Raw genomic sequence first — 8447 nt, forward strand, 5'->3', positions numbered from 1 at the left:
CTCCACTTCCCCTTCTCCCCACCCCCACCCCCACCCCGGCCACCCCAAGTGACCCGCCGCGGCCTCCGCCCCCTCCCCACAGGGGTCCCCGCCGCCCCCCCCCCCTCGCCCGAAGGACCCTCCGGGGCCCCTCCCCTCCCCTCACCCCAAGGGATCCTCCGCGGCCTCCGCGCCCTTCCCCGCGCGGGGGTCCCCGTCCTCCTACTCCTCTCTCCCGAGGGACCGTCTCTCCAGGGGGGCCGCCCCTCCCCCTCAATCCCGAGCGCCCCGCCCCCTTCTCCCCGGGCTCCCCTCGTCCCGGCACCGCCCCGGTGGGCTGTGTCTCGGGGGGCTGTGGGAGCCCTCGCCCATTTCCTGGCTCTGCGTCCTCCGCCACCGCCCCTGCCCGCCTCTGCCTTTGTTCTCTGCCGGCGGCCTCGCGCTCTCCGCAGCTCCTGAGCCACCTGCCCTGGAGCGCGTGCGTTCCAATGACACCCTGGGCGGCTCTCCTTTGAAAAGTTTACGCGCAGCCACCGAGGGCCTGTCGAAATCCTACAGTGTAAGAGTGCCTGAAATTCATCTTGCGTGCGTGTAATTTTGGGTTGGAATGTGCTCTGTGCAGCAGCCTGCAGCTGAGACCCTAGGCAGGCGGGCAGACAGGCAGGTGGGCCGGGCACGCACGGAAAGCTGTGCCTGGAAGGCTGCCTTGGGGGCTCCCTAAGGCTGGTCAGCTGCCCCCAAAAGGCTGTGGACCCTCCCGACCTTTCCCAGCCCAGCCTTGCTCGCTGCACATGGCCGATCATGTCCCCCTGTCTCCTGTGTACAGTGAGGAGAAGGCCTGGGTCTTCAGCGTTTTTGCAAAGGGCATGCAGGGTGCAGTGGGAGGCCCGTCCGCAGAAGGCACCGACATGATGGGAACTGAATTTATTATTAATTCTAGTTGTTAGACTTCATCTCGTCACCTCGAGGATTTCTCACACACGTTTGGGACTGAACCTTAAAAGAACATGGCAGGCAGCTGTGACCACAAGAGTTCCGGAAATTTGTGAAAAGTTGACCTCTTAGCAGACGGTATTAGCTGAGAGTGTGGATGATTTTTCAAGGTAATGGACAAAGGTTCTAGGATTTAGAGTACCATGTGGCTTCCCTTTCATTCATTATGTTTGCAAAAGTTTGCACTCCTTCTAGCCCATGGCTCCTCCAGCCCACCCACTCCTGATTTCCATTCCCATCAGAAAAGACATGGCACCAATAGCCGAAGATTCACAAATGGCTCCTAAGCTAAACCTTGCTTTCACTCACAACCTCAGTCAGACGAGCTCCCTATTTCCTTACCCCCCTGAGGGAAACAGCCTGCCTGAGTCCACTGGGAAAGACAATCAACTTCTCCCAAATTCTCTTAACTGATCAAGGCCCTCACTCAGATTCTCCTGATAGAATTCAACAATAAATATATTTAGCCACATATATACATATATATATATATTCAGAATATAACAGAATGTATATATCTATACATTCAGTTATTCAGGTCTGCTCTTTTCCCTTGGGTATTCTGTCTCTAGACCAGACACAAATTTAAAACTCTTCATTCCAAGCCAAAAAATACTGATTCAGGGGCGCCTGGGTGGCTCAGTCAGTTAAGCATCCAACTTCAGCTCAGGTCATGATCTCGCAGTCCATGAGTTCGGGCCCTGTGCCGACAGCTCCGAAGGGGCCTGGAGCCTGCTTCAAATTCTGTGCCTCCCTCTCTCTCTGCCCCTCTCCCACTCATGTTCTGTCTCTCTCATTCTCAAAAATGAATAAATGTTAAAAAAAATGTTTTTAAATACGGATTCAGCCTTTCAGCATGAAAGGTAAGGCAGAGTATTAAGGTGCACTCCGTGGATTACAGTCCCTGTCCGTGGGCAGTTTCAACGCCAAATATTATACAAATATATAAATATTAAAGGCAGTTTAGGCAGCAGATAATTTACTTGCAAGTACAAAAGTTAAGATTTTAAGGTTGACACAGAATTTGAAGAGTATCTTAAGAAACTGGTAGGGCAATTACAGGGAAATACACAATTGGAAATGGAAACAGGGTTTCAAGCCTGAAAAAGACTGACGGGGAAAAATAGGAAGCATATTTAGGAACATCAACCATTCCAATGTGGCTTGAGAATGGGGTATGTAAAGGCAAATTCCAGGAGTGAAATACACAGGGCGCCGGTATGATGCCATGGTAAAAACAAAGATTAGGAGTTAGGATTAGGATTTTGGGTTTTTTTTCCAATATATGAAATTTATTGTCAAATTGGTTTCCATACAATACCCAGTGCTCATCCCAAAAGGTGCCCTCCTCCATACCCATCACCCACCCTCCCCTCCTTCCCACCCCCCCATTAACCCTCAGTTCTCAGTTTTGTTTTGTTTTTAATTTTTTTTTAATGTTTATTTATTTTTGAGACAGAGAGAGACAGAGCATGACCAGGGGAGGGGCAGAGAGAGAGGGAGACACAGAATCTGAAACGGGCTCCAGGCTCTGAGCTGTCAGCACAGAGCCCGACGCAGGGCTCGAACTCACGCACCGTGAGATCATGACCTGAGCTGAAGTCGGACACTCAACCGACTGAGCCACCCAGGCGCCCCAGTTCTCAGTTTTTAAGAGTCTCTTAGGCTTTGGCTCTCTCCCACTCTAACCTCCCTTTTTTTTTTTCCTTCCCCTCCCCCATGGGTTTCTGTTAAGTTTCTCAGGCTCCACATAAGAGTGAAAACATATGGTATCTGTCTTTCTCTGTATGGCTTATTTCACTTAGCATAACACTCTACAGTTGCATCCATGTTGCTACAAAGGGCCATATTTCATTCTTTCTCATTGCCACGTAGTATTCCATTGTGTATATAAACCACAATTTCTTTATGCATTCGTCAGTTGATGGACATTTAGGCTCTTTCCACAATTTGGCTATTGTTGAGAGTGCCACTATAGACATTGGGGTACAAGTGAGGGTTTTGGTTTCAATACCAACTGTGTCACTTAATGGCCACACGGCCATCAATAATGGGTAAATTTTGAATCTCTCCGACCCTCCGTTTCCTCATTTGTAGGATTAAAACAATAATGTCCACTCAATTATTTCACAAATATTTTACAGAAAGCAACTATGAACTAAGAATTACGTTAGGTGATAGAAATATAAAGAATTATTCATTTGCTCACCAAATACTATCTTAATATGTACTAGGCTGAAAAAAGGCAGAAAAGGAGCAGAGGGGCGCCTGGGTGGCTCAGTGGGTTAAGCCCTTGACTCTTGATTTCGGCTCAGGTCACGATCTCCGGTCGTGCAACCCAGCCCTGGGACTCTCTCCCTCTCTCTGCCCCTCCCCGACTTGCTCCACACACACACACACACACTCTCTCTCTCTCTCTCTCTCTCTCTCTCTCTCTCAAAATAAATAAATAAACATTAACAAAAAAAAAAGGAGCAGGAGGGGTGCCTGGGTGGCTCAGTCGGTTGAGCGTCCGACTTCGGCTCAGGTCATGATCTCACAGTTCGTGGGTTCGAGGCCCGCATCAGGCTCTGTGCTGACCGCTTGCTCAGAGCCTGAAGCCTGCTTCAGATTCTGTGTCTCCTACTCTCTCTGCCCCTCCCCCGTTCACGCTTTGTCTCACTCTGTTTCTCAAAAATAAATGTAAAAAAAAAAAAATTTTTTAAAAAAAAGGAGCAGGAAACTAAGTGACAGGTATTATAAATTGAGAGGATAGCGTGTTTCGAAAAGAAGGACTGGTCAACTATGTCAAATGAGAGGTTAAATAAGATGAGAGAAAAATGTCCAGTGCGTTTAGCAATCTGGGGGGAGTTAGCACACTTAATTATTTTGAGGTGTCTCAAAGGAGCGGCAGCTTCAGAAACTAGTGGGAAGCCCCTTGAGGAGGGAGCAGGTGACTAGTATGAGAAGTTGGGCCGTAACAAGTACTGCAGAAAGTAGGCAGCTGGGGAGCTGGGGTGTTGTCTTCAAGGTGGGACCTGAGCGCACACTGAGGAGGAGGAGCAGAGGAGGAGTCACGGGGCCAGAGAGCAAGGGAAGGAGGGAGGCTGGGAGGCAGCTCTGGGAAGGCCAGAAGCCAGTACAGGTGCGGGTAAGTCCCTGGCAGCACGACGCTCAATGCATACCTTGTGACGACTTAGAAAACGGAATGTGGCTGCAGACGCACATGGTTTCTGAGACTGGGTGGTAAAGAACCTCTGATACTTTTCCTTTCCCGAATGAAATACGAGGTGAAGCCGTCACCTGAGAGTGAGGAGAGGAGAGGAATATAGGAAGTAGGGGGAAAGGTGCGGAGAGCAAGGAGGCCAAGTTCCTAGGAGGCCAAGTGATTCGCCCCCCGGAATTTTGTGGTGGAGAACTCAGGAGTGAAACCAGTCGGACTGGTTTTTCCATGTTCTCTGGCAAATGTGGCTGCTTGAATTCAGGCTAGTCCAAAGCTTTTCGTTCACAAGGGTTTTACCAGATGAGTAAGAGGGGCAAAGGAACTTGTGTTTGTGAGCGAGTGATTGTAACGATGGGCTAGTAAACGGTGTACAGATTTCAGGAAGGGTCTATAGGTGCTGAGCTCTAAGGACAGGAAATGACTGCGAGAATAGCCAGCTAGAACGTGAGGTTTCAGAGGTCAGACTGATATTGATTGGTGAGGTTTGGAGGGACGGCGGGGGTTCGGAGCCAATGACCAAGAAAGAACTCTTGGGATGTTTTTTGGTGCAACAGGGTGATTTTATTAAAGCACAGGGACAGGACTTGTGGGCCGAAAGAGCTGCGCGGGGGTCCTGAGGAGTGACTGGTTACACACCTTGGAGTTGGGGGAGGTAAATCAAAGGGAGGCCTCCAGAAGGACTTTCATATGCTAAAGAGGACTCCTGAGATACCAGAGGCCTAGCTGTCGTCCGGCTAAGGTTGTTTTTCCCTCTAGCAAAGCATTAAGACTTAGGTTGTTCCTGGAGGGAGGTTTTACTCCACCTGCCTCAAGAATTTGTCAATGGGCTGCAGGTTAAGAGGAAATTTAATTTTGTCTACATTTCTTTCTGCCTTTGTTTCCCACATCATTGATGATGGCAAAGTCTACAGGATGAACCAAGGAGTAGGTGACCAAGGTGGGCGACAGGAAAAGGCCACTCGGTGAGTGGGTCAAGGAATTAAGAAGCCAGAAAACAGACATCCTAGTTTTCATGAGAGCACAGGACCATAAAAATGAGCACAGAAACTGAAACCGTGCAAAGTGATTGTAATAATCAAAGAGAAAAATCACAATTGTCTGATGACTTAAAAAAACTTTTGGTGAAACATTTAAAACTCCCTTACTGCCACCTGTAAACGTATAGAGAATTTTATTAATTGTAAAACTAATATTTATTTAGTACCCTGTATTTTAAAATGAGAAACACTGGGAATTAGTCATTAATTTCTGTGTAAAGACTTTACCAAGACTGGTTTGAATGGTGCTTGCCTTCTCATAATATCACTTCCCTTTTCTGGGCCTTGATAAGTTTCCCTGCTCCTCCCAACGTTCTGTTTTGCATTTTCAGTGTTGTATAGTATCTCTAAGTGTCTTTAATGTGAAGTCATTTACCAATGTCACCTTCTGGAGATATTTGCATCCTTTGTCTGGACCACCTGCTCTACCTGACCCGTGGAATCTGGGTGCAGGCTTCCCAGCAGTGCCCTGGCCTGGGCCCGAAGCTTAACCAGAGAGCTCAGCGCTAATCAAGTCTTGTGCACTTCCAAGATGATGAAACCGGACTTTACTGCGGTAAGAGCTTGTCTACCAGTCTCTCTGTGTAGTCACAGTTTTCTTTCAACATGGCAACTACCATCAACACTTGACCTGAATGCTGGCCAAACTGATTAGGATTTATTACTATCATTATCATTATCATTGTTGTTATTGGTCCTCCATCCAGAGTAAAAGAAAGTCTTTCTGTTCCTCGAGCAATTTAAACTAAAGGATGTGGTTCCAACGTTACCATGTTTCTTCACTCACCGGGCTTTCTCCCTGTGGTTCCTAAGGGACCTCGTGCGGGCTTAGATCTCATCGTAGCTCACTTTGCTCTTGTCAATTTCAAATTTCCTAATCACATCCAATTTTGTTTTCAACATCCTCATTTCTTATTTCTTTAACACTTTCAACTTTTTTGGTAGATTGTATAAAATGAAATTTTAACGTAAAACAGTTTTCCTTTGACAGCTCATTGTTGCAAAACATCATGTGGGTCTGTCACCGGGAGACAAGGAGGCAATGCGAGAACCTGCTTTGCTGTGTTGTGACCTGAGCCGCTGGATAACTGAAGTGCGGTGACGAGTCACCGACAGGCTTTGCAGGGAGGTTGATGATGCAGGTCAGTCATTAACACAGCGACCTGTGACCTGACAACTGGCTGTGAAGTTTGTAGCCGATGCAGTCACGCAGTTAACATAGCAACATAGCGTGGTAACTGAAATCTGACCCCCGTTATTGGGGGACCGGTGCTGTTTAACTGAACTGTGGCGATTAAAATTTGTGCATACTAGAACATGCCCAGTGAGGACTGCCTTAGTGGACAGTTATCCGCGTGATATCGAAGTCACAAAGAACGGGCAGCAGGAGTCGAGTGGAGATGGGGATTGGGGTCCCTTGGCTCACGTCTCCAAGTAGCTAACAAGAAGGAGCAAGCCAGGGGCCGTGGGCAGTAGCGGTGCACACACGTGAAGAGTTGTGAACCCACAAGGCACACTTTGCCAGGAGCTGGAATGGTTCAAGGTCAGAGGGGCCGCTCTCGGTACCTCCCGGCAGCTTTCGTTGAGGGACTGGGGTGGGGAGTGTGAGTCAGACTGACGTCATCTTGGACGAGCCCCACCAGCCATGAGGACCGCTTTGCCACCTGCGGCCTTCTGGAACGCAGCCCCCCTCCCTGCCCGACCAGGCTCTTCCCCCTGTTCAACCACACCCTTTGGCACACTCTTGGACACACTCTCGGGCCCCCCTGCCTGCTCGGGCCTGGGGTGGGGTTGGGGGTGGGGGGGACTAGGAGACACACAGATTCTCAACCATCTCCCCTGGCTGGTCCCCCACTTCCACACAGCCCCCAGGGCTAGAAAAGCAGGTCTCAAGGAAGGTAGGGTCGTGGAGATCTCCTTGTCCCCTGCCCCCCAGAGACAGGTTTCCATCTGTACGGAACCACAAACCATTTCTTGTCAAGCCGGGCATGGCCTTTTCCTTTGGGTCTGATGGCTCCTTCAGTCTTGGAGGTTGCTCTGCACATACCTCCCTTCCACAGCACAGGGCCTCTTCCGTGGGGACAAGCCAGGCCTTGTTAAGCAAAAGGAGCTCAAAATACATCTGGAGGAGAGGATGATGTTCTGTGAAGGCGCAAAGGGAGGTCGCTAGCCCGCCATGAGAAGCTTGGAGAGGCAGGAAGTCAGATCAGTGAGGTGCAGATCTCTCTCGTGGCTGAAGCAAACATCCGCGTCACATCTCGTGCGACGCATCCTTAGGGCTCGCTAAGGACAGTGGGAAACTGGTTCAGAAGTTACGGTCCTGACTATGTGGCGGGACGGTCCAGCGGCCCCAGGGTGACTGCCCCCTTCTGCCGGCTCACGCAGAGGTGGCTGCCAGTGGGGTAGAGGCCTCCATCCGGCTTGGGGGAGGAGAGATGGGAAGGGGTCTTTGTGGTGGGAGGGAGGCTCTAACGGAAAAGACAGGAGGGCGAGAGACAGGAGGGCGTGTAAGGCAGCCTGATGACAGGGGAGGTCAAGTGGGGGCAGCAGTGAGGAGCACTCCGGGGTCAGAGAGGTTTACAGGCACCCGGACTCCATTAAACCTCAGGAGACTGAGGGGACCCGGCCCAGGGGGTGACATCCAGATGGCGACATCACCAGTCTTGTGCGTGAGGCGAAGCGTGTGCTCCCGGGTCCGCCCTGGGGGACGCCTGCTGCCTTCCCGGAGGCACACTCGTTTCTCACAGGCCGCCCGTGCCCTGGGGTCTGGTGAGGGCCCTGCTCCACACCCCGCACCTCACACGGTGCCGGGACACGGTGGACGCGGGGTGCGGTGGAACAGAGCCTCTGACAAATGAGTGCGTGGAAGAAAGGGGCGCTGGGATAGATGCGGGAGAACTGGGGGCCCGGACGAGCCACGGCGCTGAGTCTGAGTCACTTCAAAAAATTAGAGTCGGTGGAATTTAACGACTGAATACGTACGGGGGTCGGGAGAAGGGAAGAGAACGAGAAAAGCTGCGGGTGATTCTGAGATGTCCAACCAGATGGCGAAAGCAGGTAATGGTCTCCAGAGCTGTCAAGCGCTGGGCGTAGGCTCTTGGTTATTTATTACCTCACTTAATCCACACACTGACCTTAGGAGGAAGGTGTAATCGTCGTTTTACAAACAGTGTGATGAGGCGGCATATTTTACAATGAATTTATCCTGCAAGTTCATCAGGAAGGTACGTTGCACA

At 50.3% G+C, this 8447-nt stretch overlaps 1 long non-coding RNA gene across 3 annotated transcripts; it reads left to right on the forward strand.

Annotated features, from left to right (window-relative positions):
- The first annotated feature begins 112 nt into the window (after positions 1-112).
- Positions 113-6524, forward strand: LOC111560559. 3 transcript variants are annotated; one of them, XR_006598522.1, is made up of 5 exons: positions 113-538; positions 920-1082; positions 5079-5136; positions 5544-5767; positions 6203-6524. It is a non-coding gene; the product is annotated as an uncharacterized LOC111560559 (long non-coding RNA). The 3 variants fall into 3 exon arrangements; XR_002742566.2 differs by having other exon boundaries at positions 5079-5767; XR_006598521.1 differs by lacking the exons at positions 113-538; positions 920-1082 and having other exon boundaries at positions 3650-5767.
- Positions 6525-8447: the final 1923 nt, after the last annotated feature.

This window comes from Felis catus, chromosome B2 (genome assembly GCF_018350175.1).
Source record: "Felis catus isolate Fca126 chromosome B2, F.catus_Fca126_mat1.0, whole genome shotgun sequence".
Taxonomy (NCBI): Eukaryota; Metazoa; Chordata; class Mammalia; order Carnivora; family Felidae; genus Felis; species Felis catus.